This window comes from Oryza brachyantha, chromosome 5 (genome assembly GCF_000231095.2).
Source record: "Oryza brachyantha chromosome 5, ObraRS2, whole genome shotgun sequence".
NCBI classification, from domain to species: Eukaryota; Viridiplantae; Streptophyta; class Magnoliopsida; order Poales; family Poaceae; genus Oryza; species Oryza brachyantha.
This window is the reverse complement of record NC_023167.2, coordinates 5,895,856-5,913,316: the sequence shown is the minus strand read 5'-3', so window position 1 is coordinate 5,913,316 and position 17,461 is coordinate 5,895,856. Positions and strand designations below refer to the sequence as shown.

Sequence of the window (17,461 nt, the reverse complement as noted above, 5' to 3'; positions counted from 1 at the left end):
TTGCACTTGTAAAAGATTGGCCCAACTTTACTTAAAAATGCTTCGGCAGAATTTTAAATATTAGTGTATATCATGCTTGTTGAACCATCCAGGAAAAAGGTATAGTATTTTCGCTATTAGTGTATGAGAAATTTTATGGTCTGTGAGAAAATATCTAAAGATATCAAAAATTAAAATAAATTTTTGATATCAAAATATCTTGTATATAGAGGTGACATGTTTTTACATAGTACCTCAACAATTGTAAAAGAACTTTGTGTATATATATCACAGATAGAAATAAATAAAAGGTCGCAACTTTATTTTTCTAAGAAAGCGATTGCATTAGTTTCTATATATATCACGCATCGAAATAAATAGGAAAAACTAAAAAAAAAAAAGGTTCCACCGAGATTTGAACTCGGGTTACTGGATTCAGAGTCCAATGTCCTAACCGCTAGACCATGGAAATCAGACTTTGTTTCCTTTTAAAAATTATATCTTTGACAATTTAGAAAACGACAGGACCGTGCCCGACAATGCAGATGGCCGAGCTCCGGTGGGGCGGGTCTAATGAGCGAGCGGTCGCTGCCGCGGCGCGCCAGCGATCGGATCGGATATACCCCCCACCCCTCTCCTCACACATACGCGTGTGTGTATATATATATAAGGGCTATTTAGTTTCCAAAAATTTTCACCAAAAACATCACATGAAAACTTTGGAAACCTAAATAGAGTATTAAATATAGATAAAACAAAAAATTAATTACACAATTATATGAGAAATCGTGAGACGGATCTTTTGAGCCTAATTAGTACGTGATTAGCCATAAGTGCTACAGTAACCCACATACAGTAACCCACATGAGCTAATGATGGAATAATTAGGCTCAAAAGATTCGTCTCGCGGTTTTCACGCCAGCTCTAAAATTCGTTTTTTCATTCGTGTCTGAAAACCCCTTCCGACATCCAGTCAAACATTTTATGTGACATGTAAAAAATTTCATTTCACCAACTAAACACCCCCATACACACACAAACTTTATACATGTAAACTTTATACACATAACTTTATACATGCAAACTTTTATATATATATACACACACACATAGACATGTATTTATACACATAAATTTTATACATGCAATCTTTATATATATATACACACACATGTATTTACACACATAACTTTATACATGAAAACTTTACACACGTAAACTTTGTACATGCAAACTTTTTATATAGACCTACATACATACATATAAAAATTACATATACACGAAAAATAATTGATATAAACTTAATATATAAAAATCTTTATACATATAAATTTATACATGTGAACTTTATACACATAAAGGAAAAAATATTTCACACATATAAAATAGAGAAAAAAATTTGTTTTTGGAAGAACGTGCACGTGAAATAGACTTATATAAACTTTATATAAGTTTGAATTTATAAACTTTACATGTCTAAAAGTTTACACGTATAAAGTTATATAGGTCTAAAATGTACGTGTGTGTATATATATATATAATAAAGAGGGGGTATACATACGTACAGAGACTGGAGCCGACCGCGCGCGCATTAGACTTTTCCGCTCCGGTGGTAGCCGTGAATAGAATTAAGCATGCCACCACCGGCGACGCGGTCTCTATCCGAGAGGAATCTGAGAAGGATCCGCTACGCAATAATGCGAAGGTGGCCGCCGCTGAGACCATCCGCGGCGGCGCACCTGACCCGCCCCCGCACCACGATGAAGATGGTGAATGAACAGCAACTTCCTTGCAATGGAAACCGCCGAGCGAAAAAGGATAACCCGGAAGTATAAGGCCTCGTTTAGTTCCTAAATTTTTTTTTCAAAAACATTATATCGAATTTTTAGACACCTCAATAAAACATTAAATATAGATGAATCAAACTAATTGCATAGTTACAGAAGAAATCTTTAGACGAATCTTTTGAGCCTAATTAGTCCATGATTAGCCATAAATGCTACAGTAACCAACATATGCTAATGACGAATTAATTAGGCTCAAAAGATTCGTCTCGAAGTTTTCAGGCTAGCCGTGAAATTCACTTTTTCGTTCGTGTCCAAAAACTCATTCCAATATCCGATCAAACATTTAATGTGACATTTTTCTCAAAAATTTTCTCAATCTAAACATCCCCTAAGATGCAGCTGGCGCCAACGCCGCTCCAGGCAGCCATGGGCCGACATCTCACGTGCAATATACATCCAATTCCAACAACTTCTATGACGTACGTGTCAGCTTTCTCTTCTTATCAACAGTAGACATTCTAATTTGTTGAATCCTGTCGGAAGTTCTGAACAAACCAGGGACAATATACATATCTCTTTATTTTCTCTACAGACAGAACCACTCTGTCTAGTGTAGTGCAGATTATATATATCCATGAATAATGAAGGGGGAAGTTTACATGGTGCAAAGCCTCTTTTCTGGATCAGCTTAAGAGAGTAAGGGTAAATTTAACTTCATAACAAAAGTGAAGTTTCCAATTCAACTATTCTATCTAAATTATTATCTGCATGGCCGACAACGTTGGTGAATCTCGTCTATTGCACACTTTGATCCACCCAATCGTAATCATTTTCAAACTCCTACAATGTCTGCTTGATTTTGATTATAAAATTGTCTTGTATGTGTTTTACTTTCAATTACCGAAAGACGATAACCGGAGCACTTACATTTTGACATAAAAAATCATCTGATTATCTAAACAGGATAGTTGACATACATCCATCTTTTACCAAAACCGTTACCAACCCCGAAAAATCGGACGTCAGCAGTTTTTTCAGTTTTCGCCAGAACCATTAACTTGGAGTAAAATCCTAAATTTAGTTTGATTTTTTTTTACCAAAAAAAGAGCGATTTTTGTTATATAGACGGTCTACATGAAAATCAGACTAGTTTTCATCGGTTTTATAAAACCTTTGTACATCACAAAGGTGTGTACAAACCTTTGTGCATGACAAACCTTTATGCATGCATATATTACCATTTAAGCACGAACTACTTTTATTCATCTTATATACTTAATTAATCATTCTTGAAATTTGATGGCTAAAATCATCTTCGTATAATTGGACGGCTAGGACAGACTCCACCTCTTTACATAGACTTTCAATATATCAGTGACTTTCTAAACTAGAAATTATCTTAACCAATTATAGAGTTTTTATATGTTAGAAAATATCTTTCCAATGACATACTTTATATAGACTTTCAATGTATCAGTGACTTTCTAAACTAGAAATTATCTTACCAATTATAGAGTTTTTATATGTTAGAAAATATCTTTCCAATTACATAGTTTCCATACATTAGACTTTATATAAAGATAAATATACAAATTTTTAATCATAAATATCTACAAATATGAAATGTATATTTTTAGAATCAAAGTTTAATCACAATTTTAATCGTACTGTTAGAACACCAACAATAATACCACTACAACGAAGTTCTAAGCAACCCATGCCAAAATTGCACTAAACATAAAATCGATCAAGGCTTAGACCACTATCATTAGACGCTTAAATAGTCAAATCACTGATAATAATGTCAGACATAAATCTCTAATAAAATATGAATGAGTATATTGTATTCTACAAATATTTTGTTAGCCCCACGTTTCTATGTGAAATAAGTAAATTTCTTGATTTGTCAAATGATACTTCATTGTAGAATATTTTTTTTAAATCATGGAAAGATATGTACACCTCCTGATAATAATAAACTAGAAACACAACCAATGAAAATATCATTAGTAATTTTACTTAGTTAAAAATTGTCATATATTTTTTAAACTACAAATAGCTCGTCCGATAAATATTTGCTACCTTATATGATCACCTAGTATCTGATTTAAATATATGTTTATGTAATATAACAAGACATAATGAAATTTGTTTTCAAACTTATAATAAATTTTGTCGACGATTTGGATCGACGGTAATATATGGGGTGGCTAACGAGGCACAAAGAACGATGGTAATATGAAGACACAGGGTTACCTAGGTTCATTCCCTCAATATGCGAGATAATACCTTAATCCTGCTTGTCGATGATATTTGGTGGAATAAGTATGTCCCCTAGGGGGTGCCCCGGTCCATTATATGTCCATTATATAGTGGGGAATATGACTTACAAATAGAATCATAATCTAATAAGATAAGATCCACCCGACCCAGATATGGTATGATATGGTATTCTCAGTATACAATCCAGATATTACCAAACTCCTAACCGATCCAATACAAGATAATATTGCCTTCCTATTCAGTACCTCCTAACCCATACGTACATATATAGACTACAAATACCCCTAGTATAGATATCCTATAGTAGCCCCCGGAGTCATACATAGCCATGCAAATCATTCGTGTAGATTGTTGGTCATCAGACGTATTTTCACACAATATGCTTGACATCTTTCGAATGCTCCCCGAGTGCTTCCGAGTAATCCTAAGTACCGTGGAGGGCTCCCGAAGAAAGAACAATGATAGGTACATCGAAGATGCATCTATTAGGTGTAGCCCCTCACTTTATGCTTAAATAGAAAATTTAAACATAAAATCTAACAAAGGTTGTATGAAAATTTAGGTGTATTGAAGATACACCTAATTGACGTAGCCCCCCGACTTTATGCTTAAATACGAAACAATTAAAAATATAGTCTAATAAGAACGTTAACCCAAAGGCATCCTTGAAATTTCGAGCGTCCCAACTCGAGCAACACGATTGTATTGTTCCTTTATGTATGCAAAAGTTAATGAAAAATTGTATGTGATACAACTCATGTTTGTATAAAGTGGTTCTCATTAATTTGAGCTTTATCAAGTTTAAATTTTATGTTAATATTAGTAAAGTGACTAAATTATTTAATTAAAATTATCCTTGCGGCGTGTGAACTTGACATTGTAGTGATTTTAAAATTAGTGTATCAATTTATGGTTGTAATGTTTTTGAATGTATAAACTTGGCCTTGCAAGTTCTACAATTACCATCCAAACTTGAAAACTTGTAATTTATTACGATGTGGTCCAACATATAATTAATTATGCAAAGTTCCAATAGTCAATATTAACCGGTGGTATATTGGTACTTTGTCAGAGTTTCATAATCAGAATAAAAAATGCTTGATAGACAAACAAATTCAAATGTTTGATTTATATATGATTGCTTTGAAAATAATTTATAATATCTTATTTGCATTATTAAGCCGTAGCGTTAGCACGAGTACGGTATTAGTACCCTATAGTGCATCAACTCATTTTACTCATTCTTCATCAATTTAACTGATCAAATCATCTTCATAAGATCGAATAGCTAGGAGGGACTCCACATCTTCTTACACAAACTTTCTATATATTAGATACTTTCTTAATTAGAAATTATCTTTATCAATTATAGAGTTTCCGTATGTTAGAAATTATCTTTCCAATTCAAAACAAGACAAATACTTTCAATTTATATGAAAATAAATATAGACTTTTCAATAATAAAGTTCAAATTAATACACATTGTAAACCTTTAGAGTCAAAGTTTAATCACAATATCAACACGGTATGCGCAGTAGCATAAGGTCGGCACAAGACGCCATTAGAACACCGACAACAATACTAACACAATGGATTTCATATTCAACACCATGCCACGGTTGTCCAAATCATAACATTGATAAAGACTCTAGATCACTTTGGTTGGATGTACATATAGTCAAATTACTAACAATGACATCAGAGATGGAAATCTGGTAAATACAAATGTGTATTTGAGGTTCTAGAAATATTATGTTGGCAATATATTTTTATATGAAATAAGTAAATTCCTTGAACTATCCAATGATGTATCACCGTAGAATATTTTTTAATCATTGAAAAATATGTGCACCTCCTAGTAATACCGAACGGGAAACAAAACCAATGAAAACATCATTAGTAATTTCACTTTGTTAAGAATTATCATATTTTATTAAATAGAAAATACTTGTGTTAAATATTACCTAGGTATTATATCATAACTTAATATTTGATTTAGATATCTTTTTATGTAATACAAGAAGACAACAAGATTTGTTAAAATTCATTTATTATAAAAAGACAAAAAGTTATATTGGATGCAAAACATGTCTGTATAATGTAGCTTTCATTAAATCTAGCATTATATAGCATACATTTTTTTGTTAACATTAGATTATGTAAATAAATTATTTAGTTAAAATTATCCTTACAATGTATGAACTTGATCGATTTTGAAAGTAGTGTATAAACTTGACCATGCAAGTTTACTTGAAAACTTGTCATTGCAATGTGTTCCAACCTATAATTAATTATGCAAAGCTAAATAGTTGGTATTAATAGGTGGTTCACTGCTATTTTACTAGAGTTTGTTTAAATAATAATCAAATTAACAAATACTTGATGAAAAACCATTTTGAATGTTTGGTTTATACGATTGCATCTGAAAGATTTTATGATATCTTATATGTATTACTAAATTGAGTTGTTGGATTAGCATGGGTATAATACTAGTGTGTACACATATATAGTCATGCCTAGAAATATAACCAACTTCTGAACAATAACATGTTAGCGGCAACGACTAGTGAATGCGAGGATTGGCCAGCATGGCATGGTGGCGGCAATCGTCAGTGGACAGTGCGGCATGGCTGGGCGGTGGAGCGGCAGATGAGAGAGGTGGCTGTGGGGGTGGCGCGAAAAGAGCCCCCCGAGACTGCTTTTATGGGGGTAGGGTTAGAGATAGGATTGGAATCCGGTAGGGATATGATATTTGAATAGGGAACCTCCCCCTATACAAAATGAAATATTAGGTCTTTACGAAACATACGAGGGAGGGAAAATGAGGTGGTCCGAAGCGGCACACCTCCTCCTCTGGCTCAGATGGATCTGAACATGTATAGGAGAGTGCACCACACTGATCAGCAAGGAATCTGATGCCGCCGAACTTGAAGGTTTGCCCCGGGGCAAACTTTGTCTTCATGATCTTTGAGTTTGGGTCCATTGATCTCGTTGAAGACCTCGGAGTAGCTTCCCCTACCTGGCGTGCCAACTGTCGACGATATATGTAGTGGCTAGCGAGGCGTAAAGATCGATGGTTAGGATGGAGACACAGGGTTACCCAGGTTCAGGTTCTCGACTAGCGAGATAATACCTTACTCCTGCTTGACGATTGTATTCGATTGTGGGCAGATCAACTAGAGAATAGCCGATCTGAATCTATCGTGCCCCCATGAGGGGTGCCCCTTGTCCCCCTTATATAGTGGGGGATAGGCTTACAAATGTGGTAAAGTCCTAATCTGATAAGACTAAGATCTATCCTAATTTGGTTACAACTCGTATCCGACAGTTACGAAACACTGGTTGTTCCCATACAGATACGATTGTTTTCCTATTCGGTAACCCCCTACCATACGCATATGTATAGTTCACGGATACCCCTAGTACAGGTATTCCACAGGACTGATACCAAAAAGGTGTTCTCAAAATTTTGAGTTCCCGACTCGAGCAGCACCATTCCGAGCACTTCCGGACTTGAGTGGTACCCAGCTCTGGTTGCTCTCTCTTAGCATTTTGCACCCGAGTGGTTTGGAGATGGTTGTTGTGCCGTGTCTTCCTAGACATATAATTTATAATTGTGTTTTGCCTGTAGGGTAGGTTATGCAGAAGTGCCTAACCATTACAGCCAAGTAGTTGGTGCCGAGTATATTCGGATTTACTCAAAGTTTAGGTACAAGATGAAAAGTGCAATTAAGTGCCTTGGGCAATATCGATCAATGCTTGTGTAAATACATCCGTGGGCTCGAAGCATAGGCGCACCGTCGATTCCCGGTTTTTAAGGAAATTACAAAGTTTATGTCACCGTTTGGCACAACCATAAATCTGTAACGTTCCTTATACAGGCATAGTATCAATCATGCCAGCGCCGAGAATTTTGGCCCACTTTGCTCGTAAAGAGACACAGTGACTCTTAGCTCATGAACGGAAATTTTCTAGCCGTTAAGCCTATTAACGGCCCACTCAACTCTCCCGTTACTTTGCCTCCTCATCTTCTTCTCCGCTGCCGATGTTTCGAGCCTCCTCATTTGGTACACTGTAGCCCCATCTACTCTGGTGATTCTCAACCACCCAGAACCCTAGCTCTGAACCCCCGAGAACACCATCGCCGATTCCCACCGCGGTCCTGCCTGTCATGCCCAGAAATTTACACCAAATTTCTAAGCAATAGCATGCATTAAATCTCGGTACAGGAATCAGCCCGAGTACACACTATGACAAAGTAATACACAGTTCCACGACATAAAAACAAATAAAAACAGTTATCTATCGAAATGCAGCAGAAAAAGAAAACAAACTAAACCATCTAATCTTTAGCTTCAGCTGGCGATGACGGCTCCACACCATAGGCATTCTTGACGGTGGACTGAACTTCACTTTAACCTTGGGAACAACCTTCTGACTGAAACTCTGGCACTTGCTCTGGTGGGGAAAAAATTAAGCAAGATTGAGTAAAACGACCGTACTTAACAAGTAACACCCAAGAGAGGAAGAATAATGAATGCAATAGGGTATCGAGGATAGGCTAAGGTTAACTTGCTCAAAAGCGGCAGTAATTTAGCAAAACTGTAAATAAAAAAGACTGAAAAGAAGTAAAGTAAAGTACTTGAAAATAACCATTCACTGTTCAACGTTACACCACGTTGCAACAGACCCGAACCGCTGTTCAGCGTTACACCACACTACAACAGGGTCAATCCTCTGTCCAACATTTCACCACGTTGCGACAGACCCAAACAACTGCCAACGTTACACCACATAACGGCCCCAACAGGGTTAAACCAGTTCCAAAACTAATCAGGTTATTAAATGTTCAACTAATCCCAGCTAATCTATCAGTTCGCCCCATAACCGCAGGCACGACTATTCGAATAGTTTTACTCTGATTAGAGGTGTACAACTGTATCCACAAGACACAACCCACCAACATGTCACTGTGCCTGCGCAGACACGTCACCATGCCGAGTGGCTGTGATAAGACCTTTCACCTAACCCTCCTTAGACAATCGCACCACACTTCAGGTTTCGCCCCCTTCTTTACACCAAGTCGGGCAACCCCCTCTTGTGCCTAGGTGAATCCGGAAGCAGCATAGGCCATCGTTACACCACGACTCCCATCCATACTCCATCACGCCCACCCTTGCCTAGGTACGTCGAATAGGGACAAGCTAGACTACAAGTCTCACCGTTGCCCACTCTGGCTTGTGGTTAGTACGTGTAAGACTTTCAGGTTTCCTCAGAACCGGTCCTTTATTGCCATGGGCACGACTCTCAAAACCATGCACCCACGGCCCATCATTAGAAATATTTTAGTTGTATTTAATCCACATCGGGAAATTTATCATGATGACAACCATTAAAGGTCTAACAAAGTTTAACAATTAATTAACTAATAACATGTGAGCTAGTTGGACTAAGCATGGCTAAGCATTGACTAACTGTAATTCTAGTCAAATTAACGCTGGGATGACAATGGTAACAAGTGGGAATCAACGGATATAAAGGTAAATGCCCAATAGATAAATACATTAAATAGATTTGCATAAAACAATGCATGTTTGAATATAAAGCAGGGATTTTATAATCATGGGATCAATATGATCAAAGAAGGGTGCCACTAGCCTTGCTCAGACCGACGAGGAATTTCGGCGACGACATCGAGAACGAACGACGCTTCAATAGGCGAAAAACCTACGACAAGCAGAGCAAGCAAGCAAAAAAAGGCTATAAAACTACTAAAACAGAGAAAGAAACTATTTTCATTGGATTCTTGGTATTTTTCTAGATTTAATGAAACTTGAATGGACTAAAATAGAGACTAGATCCATTATTTATGAATTTTAGAAGATTAACTGTGTTTTTAAACTAAACATAAAACCTTAATGAGTTATTGCGCAATTAATTGGAGGGATGATGTCAGCACAGGAGAGAGAGGAGGCTGACGGCTAGGACCCACTTGCAGTGACAGATAAAGAAGTAGAGGGGATGACATGTGGGGCCCATGAGGAGAGAGAGAAAGGGAGTGAGAGGGGAGACTGGCAGGCAGGCGGGGGACACGGTCCAGACGGGATGGCTGATGACCTGGCCCCACGGGTAAAGAGGCTGACCTTGCGGGCCCATGGTTCGGGAGAGAGAGTGGTGAACAGGAGAATGACAGGTGGGGCCCATGGTGGGGGAGGAGAGGGCTGGCGCAAGGGAGCCCATGGGGAGAGGGAGAGACCAACGGCTGGTCCCCATCGGTCAGTGAGGCGCCTCACCGATAGATGGGCCCTACCGGCCAGTGGCAGAAAACAGGGGAGAGAGGGGAGATCGGCTTGGTTGAGGCAGAGGGAGGAGGCGGTCGGTGACTAGCGACGGTAGCGGGGTCCAGCGACCAGCGGCGGTGGATGCCCGGTGACCGGTGGTAGAGGCGAGCGAAGCAGCTAAGCGGCGACAGAGGACAGGAGAGGTGGTGGCCTTGACGGCGGCGTGCGGATGGAGGGGCGGTTAATGGCGGTGAGTCAACGGGTGGCACGGGCGCACTCAGGCGTGGGCGGAGGGAGCTCAATGACGGCGTCGCGAAGGCGATGGCGATGCGGGCGACTCGGCAGCGGCGACGAGCACGTGTGCGAAAGCGACGGTGGATGGTGGCAAGGGGTGAGCGACGGCGACAGAGGGCTCACGGCGGCGACAGCGCATGGCGATCGCCGACGCGCTCGCGCATGGGTGGCGGTGGTTTGAGGACGGTAGTGAGGGTGATGGTGGCCGGAGGAGTGACGACGGCGACCGGAGCGTGCAAACGCACAGCGGTGGTGTCGGCTTGGCGGCGGCGGCCGGCGGGGAGAGGAAAGGAGGAGGGCGGGCTCACCGGCGGGGGACGACGGCGAAGAGGAGGAGCGACGACAGCGGTGCGAACATGGCGCGCGTGCAGACATGGCGACAGCATGGCGCGAGGGCGGCTGGCGCGCGGCGCTAGTGCCGGCGAGGTGTGGTCGTGCGGCGCGAGGGAGAGGTGAAAGAGAGAGGCGACGTGGCCGATGGGGGGTTAAGTAGGAGCTGGAGGAGGCGGTGCTCGCAGAGAGGGGAGATGGTTGGCGGCGGGTGTGGGAAAGGGGGCGGCGCCGGGAGAAGCGGGGGTGGTTACGCCGACGCGAACAAGGGCGTGGCTTGAGGCGAGGGCGCGGCGTCGCTAGGGCGAGCGAGCAGATGGCGACCGACAGTTGCGGGACAAACGCGGCGTGGAGAGTCCGCGGCGGTGGTTGCGGCACCCCAGGAGAAGTGGCCTGGTGGTTGTAGGATTGGTGAGCGGCGGGGACGCGGCAAGCGACGCGGATGGATGGCACAACGATGCATGTGCGTGGGAGCGAGCACGGCGAGGCAGAGGGGGCAGCGCGGCGGCGGCAGAGCTAGCGCGACGCAGGCATGGGAAAAGGGGAGGCGCCGACGATTGGCTATGGGGACGCGTCAGCAATGCGGCACGGCGTGGCAGCGAGGCGTTGGCGGCTGACAGCAGCGCAGTGCGGGCACGTGATGACCCGAGGGCGGCGAGCTCCCGCGAGGAGGCTGTGGCGCGGGAACGGCGACACACTACCACGGCGGCGCGATGGATAGTGGCGACGCGACGGCGGTGACTCAGCTAGTAGCGGCGATGCACGGCGAGCGCATGCGCTGGCAGCTACGATGATGACACGCGGCCACGACTGCTGGCTGAGAGAGAGAGAGCGAGGCGGCGAGAACCAGCAGGCAGCGGGCGCAAGAGGACGATGGGCATGCACGGCCGAGAGGGGGGGAGACGGACCCGACAGGTGGGGCCCACCTGTCGGTGTCCCAAGTAGGAGGGAGGTGGTCTGGACTTCGAGCGCGGCGGAGGCAGTGGGCTGTGGCTCGGCCCACGCGTGGGAGAGAGGAGGGGCCGAATCCCAAGGGAGAGAGGCGGAGGCGAGCAGAGTGGCCCGTGACTGACGGGCCGACCCAGTGGAAGGGAAGGAGAGAGGAGGAGAGCAGGCCAGGCCGGTAGAGAGGACAAGGGGAGTGGGTCGAAGGAGGCGATGGAGACTTTGAGCGCATTGGGCTGCGGCTCAGCATATCGCGAATAGAACGCCCCTTCGCACGACCGAACCGAAACGTGCACGAATCAGATATTCGTACGATGAATCAGATCCGAAACGCAAAACCGTGCATTGTTGGCGGAACAACGACAGGATTGAACGAGCCGTTAAATCAAGATTTAATGACTTGCTAAACTGAAACTAAACGACTTTAACGTCAAATAAATCTACACATACGAAATCAAACTCCGCACTGTAGATCAATCTCACGCTAGCTAATTAGATTAGAAAATCTAAGCAATTACACGGTAGATGAATTTAGATTGATTCGGAAAAGTAAAACATATGCGAACCTGAGATTCTGTGGCGAAAAACAGCTTGGGGCTGCTGCTGTTCTGTCAAACAGAAGTGGACCACCGGCTTGGCGAGACAGGAGACGGCGTCGGTGAAGCAGAGGGGAAGTGTTGGCGCAGCGCGACTGGAAAAAAAAAGACGGGGAAAAGTGGGGGCTTGGAGGTCTATTTATAGGAGAAAACTATAGATAAATCTAAGAATCCATCCCCTATTAAAAAGGAAATAGAAAAGGTTTCAAAGGGATAAAATTAGAGTCCTAATTGCTTGGAATTAGTTTTACCGTGAGAGAGGAGGGAGATGGGGGCTGACTCATGGCTGTTGAGCGGGAGGAGGATGTGCGGCACTAGGGGGAGGTGGGAGTTGGATATGTGCACCAGGAGGGGGAGGTGGGAGATGTGTGCGTCCAGGAGAGAGATCGCACAAACAGGGGGAGGGGAGAGGCCTGTGGCCTTTTGGGCCCAAAACACGAGCGAAACTCAGATGTTGGCCCATAAACGAAAACCTACGGCTAAACAAAGAACGGACGGATGACAAGGAGAACGGAAAGAAAAAAGGAAGGAGGAAAAAAAAAGAAATTGCCTCCAATTTTGCCAATTTTTATTAAGTTTATTTGAGCAAATTTTACTCTCTGAAATTCAAATATAAATCCTGTTAATAATTTAAAATGCTTCCGGGACATTTTAGAACATTTCGAAAAGCTTCTAATTAATTGAATTAATTTACACTGTTTTTATCCTGAATTTTAATTAACAAATTATTTTAATGCATTATTTAATTCATTTTCGGCTAGGGTAAAACTCAGGGCGTGACACTGCCTCCCCTTCCTCTCACCAAACAGTGCCATTCACGGCGGCGATAGCGGATTCCAGGAAGGTGTTGCCGTTGTCATCCTGGTACGCCTCATCAAGCTCGGACCAGAACCTCTCCAGGATGACGGCCGCCAGACTGATCCCGGGGAAAGAGTTGCTATGCTACCGCAACGATCAAGGTGAGCCCTTTCCTGCCCTTGATTCGAGAGAGATAGTTGTTTTTGAACCCTTCTTCGAAAGGGGTTTTGGGCTTCCTGTCTCTTCTTTTTTCCAAGGGTTGCTTGATTTCTACGGAATTGAAGTCCATCATCTGAATCTTAATTCCATTTGCAAGTCGCAGTGTTCATATACATCTACGAAACTCTCCTTGGCATTCCCCCTCACTTTAATCTCTTTCGCCATTTCTTCGCCATGAAGCCACAACCCGATCGGTTCAAGTCATCGGCTGTTGGCGGCGCTGGCATCTAGCTTCGTGAGGGGAGCAAAAAGGTTTGGTTCACCTTGCCCATGAAAACCTCACTCAAAGGTTGGCATGCAACCTGATTTTATTGCACGAATCTAGCCAATTCGCTTCCTTCGTTTGTCAGCCATGCCCCGGTGGCGCAAGACTCCTGGTCTTCATTGTCCACCTCTAACAAAATGCCGCAAGTCAATTCCTTGCTCAACTTGATTGAGAACCTAAAATCCGTGGGCTTCACTGGTGTCTGGGTGACTCGGCACTTCATCCGCCGACGAATCCAACCTCTCAAGGATCGGGTTCACTTCGCGTTTGACAACACCAGGAGTGACGACCCGACTCAGGAAGTAGCCGAGGTGCTATCAACCGAGTCGATTAGGGCCCAGACCAATCGTATGTTCACTTCAGGCACAATGATCTTGGCCAACACCTCAGGCTTCCCCAAGCCATTACAAGCTGGGAACGCTCCTCCAATGGTAAGTGTGCGAAAAACACTTTGATTATCACCTTGCCGAATGATATATTTGACTTGCCAGTCACTGACGTTGTTTTGACGCAGGAGCGTCACCAATATCTCTCTTATCCTCCGAGCTGGGCTTCACCCGAGCTCAAGAGAGCAGCAGAAGCGTTTTCTGACGAGCCAGCTGCGAAGAGACTGGCCTTCGACCTAGACGCCGAGCCTCTTGAGGCGCCGGAGGATGCCGATGCGCCTAGCCCTACGCGGTCCCCGAGTCCTCCTCCCTTGAAGCGCCTAAGGAGGCCTATTGACAAGCAGGGGTCAAGGTAACAAGCATGAACTTTCTCGCCGAGCACTTCAGTTACTTGTTTATGCTGACAACCCTCTTCGTTATTCCAGGAGGTCGAGTGACATTGACCCGACTGGCTCCGGAGCCGTGCAGCCCCGACTCCCATCCTAGTGGTGGTTTAGCTGCTCTATGCCGCTGCGCCCCTCCTAGGCTCCAGGTCCTTTGCAGATTACCTGTGTGAAGGATGGCCGGACTGATGGGATCACCCTTGACCTATCGGATGACTTGTGGGACATAGCATAGATCAAGAACCACATCGAGCACTCCATCAGGATTATGAAGGTATACCTCTCCACCATTGGCTCCATCTTCTTGCGGGTTCGATGACCCACTTTCTGTTTGTAGGCCATCAAGGCTCGTTCTGTGGCTAAGTCCGAGGCCTTGCTCTCCTTGGGCCCACACTTGGAGAACCTTGTCGCAATCCAAAAGGAGCATGATGAAATCTTGGAGTGTGCTAAGGCTATGGAGAGTCGTCTGTAAGGTGAGATAGCCAAACTCCGTGCGGAGGAAGTTTCAAATCATGCCGGATTAAAGGTGTGGTGATCTTACTAACTTTGGCTGTGGTTCTCATTCTGTTGTCTGAGTTCATTTTCTGCTTTTAGACCAAGTTGCCGCTTTGGGGGAGCTAAAGAAGGCAAATACCAGGCTTCAAGCTGAGTGCGCCAGGCTCTTGGCCGTGAAGGCAGAACTCGAGGCCAAGCGCTCACAGCTGTCGGCCACTAAGACCGTGTTGGAAGCTGAGTGTGCTTGACTCAAGAAAGGGAAAGACACTCCCACTTCCAAACTCGTGGGTAAGACACCGTGGCCTAGCTTCTACTTTCATTCGAGTGTGTTCCCCACTGACGTTCTTCTGTGTCAGCAGGAACGCAAGCTCGAGCCAAGGCTTTGATAGAATCCACCGAAGCCAAGACCAAAGCACCCGAGTTGGCTCGGGATCGGCTCGTCGCAGCTGCATAGCCCATCTTTGGATCCACGGAGTCATTGGCCCAAGGTTCATCGTCGATCAGCATCGATAACGTCATTTGAAATCTCGAGGAGGTATCTGCTCTTCATGGGCAGAACTAAGGGAGACGGTTAAGCGGGCGACTAGCCATGTCCTTGTTGTGATCAAATCCTTGTACCCCCGAGTGGACATGAATGCCGTCTCCGATGGCTTTGCCGCCGATTGTGACGAGGAGACTACCTTGAAGCTAGTGAACGAGGCCCAGGATACCGCCAACTTGGTTGCAGATTCGATGGGCCTATGAAGAGAGACAAACAACTTAGTGTAGCGATCTGAGTAGTGTGGTGTAATAACTGATGTTGGTGATGGAAATCATGTTTTGTGTTAGTCTGTTCGCTCTTTGCCTTTTACTGTTGTATGTTTCTTAGTCCTGAGATGAGTTGGCTTCGCAGCGTGTGCCCATCCCGACAGCTCTCTAGGCAAACTTAGCCAGCACGGAGCATAGTGTCGTTTACCCGGTTTGGTACAGTAAGTAGGGTGTAGCCACGAAGTTGTATAACCACATCCAGACGTTGAGCTAGTGAATAGACGAAGGGCTCATGAGGGATAGACTTTATTGATAAAGCCCTGGAGGTAGAGTACAATGCAGCCCCCGACTGATCTCTCGAGGGTAATACCACTTGGCAAGGATAGTCGAAGGTTGAAAAGAAAAGAAGAAAAAAATACAAAAAATTGACTGTCTGTAGAAGGGACGTAGCTGTTCGATGTTACATGAGTTCTCTAGTAGTCTACCGTCCTTCATCTTTAGTCGATATGAGCCAGGCCGGTGACCTCAGCTATGATGTATGGCCCTTCCTAGATGGGAGAGAGCTTGTGTCAGTCTTTCGTATTTTGTACTGTGCATAAGACCAGGTCCCCGACCAGGAATGCCCGTCCACGAACGTTTCTATTGTGGTATTGGCGTAATCCTTGCAGATAACGTGCTGACTGGATAGTTGCAATATCCTAGGCTTCTTCCAGCCTGTTGAGGTCATCTTCGCTTGCCTAATCCGCGTAGACTCGTTGTAGTTGCGTATGTGAAAAGATTCAAGCTCGATTTTGGTGGGTAAGACCGCTTCTGCTCCGTAGACCAAGAAGAAAGGTGATTGGCTTGTTGGCCAACTGACGGATGTACGGAGTGCCCAAAGTACAGGAGGCAGCTCTTGCACCCATCGTCCGGTGTAGGGCTGAGTCACTCGAAGACTCTCGTTTTGGTTCCCTGTAGAACCATTCCGTTAGCCCTCTCGACTTGCCTATTACTCTTCGGATGTGCCACTGATGCGTAGCATATCTTTATCCCTCATTCCTCATATAAATCCTGAAAGACTCCAGAGATGATACAGTTTGGAATGCGAAAACGGTAGATGATATATCCTTATGAAGTCTCTCGCATGCGCCGAGTTGATTGGGGCGACTGGCTTAGCTTCTACCCACTTGGTGAACTTGTCGATGGCGACGAACAGGTTGGTGAAGCCCCCTTGGGCTCGCTTGAAGGGCCTTACAATGTTAAGTCCCTAAACAGTGAACGACCATGAGATTGGGATTGTTTGCAGTTCCTGAGCCATCACGTGTGTCTGCCTTGCAAAGAATTGGCACCCTTCGCATTTTCTGACCAGCTATTGTGCGTCGGAGACGGCGGTTGGCCAGAAATAACCCTGTCTATAGACTTTCCCGAGTAGTGTCTTGGCGGAGGCGTGGTTGCCACAGAAGCCTCAATGGACCGATTGGATAATTTTCTTGCCTTCGTCGGTGAGCATGCAACGCATGAGGATGCCAGCTGCACACGCAGGAGTTCACCATCCAGCACGAGGTAGCAATAGCTTCATCATTTGACATGCTTAGCTTTCGCCCTCTCGGTCGGGAGTTCTTCCTCTGTTAGGAATTTTATCAATGTTCTCCAATCTTCCGTGATGACTACGACCGTGCGGTCGCTGGAGCCGA

General features: G+C 44.1%; 1 non-coding gene across 1 annotated transcript; it reads right to left on the bottom strand.

Moving 5' to 3' along the window:
- Positions 1 to 379: 379 nt before the first annotated feature.
- TRNAQ-CUG lies at positions 380 to 452 on the bottom strand. The gene has a single exon. It is a non-coding gene; the product is annotated as a tRNA-Gln (tRNA).
- Between the last annotated feature and the right edge of the window lie 17,009 nt (positions 453 to 17,461).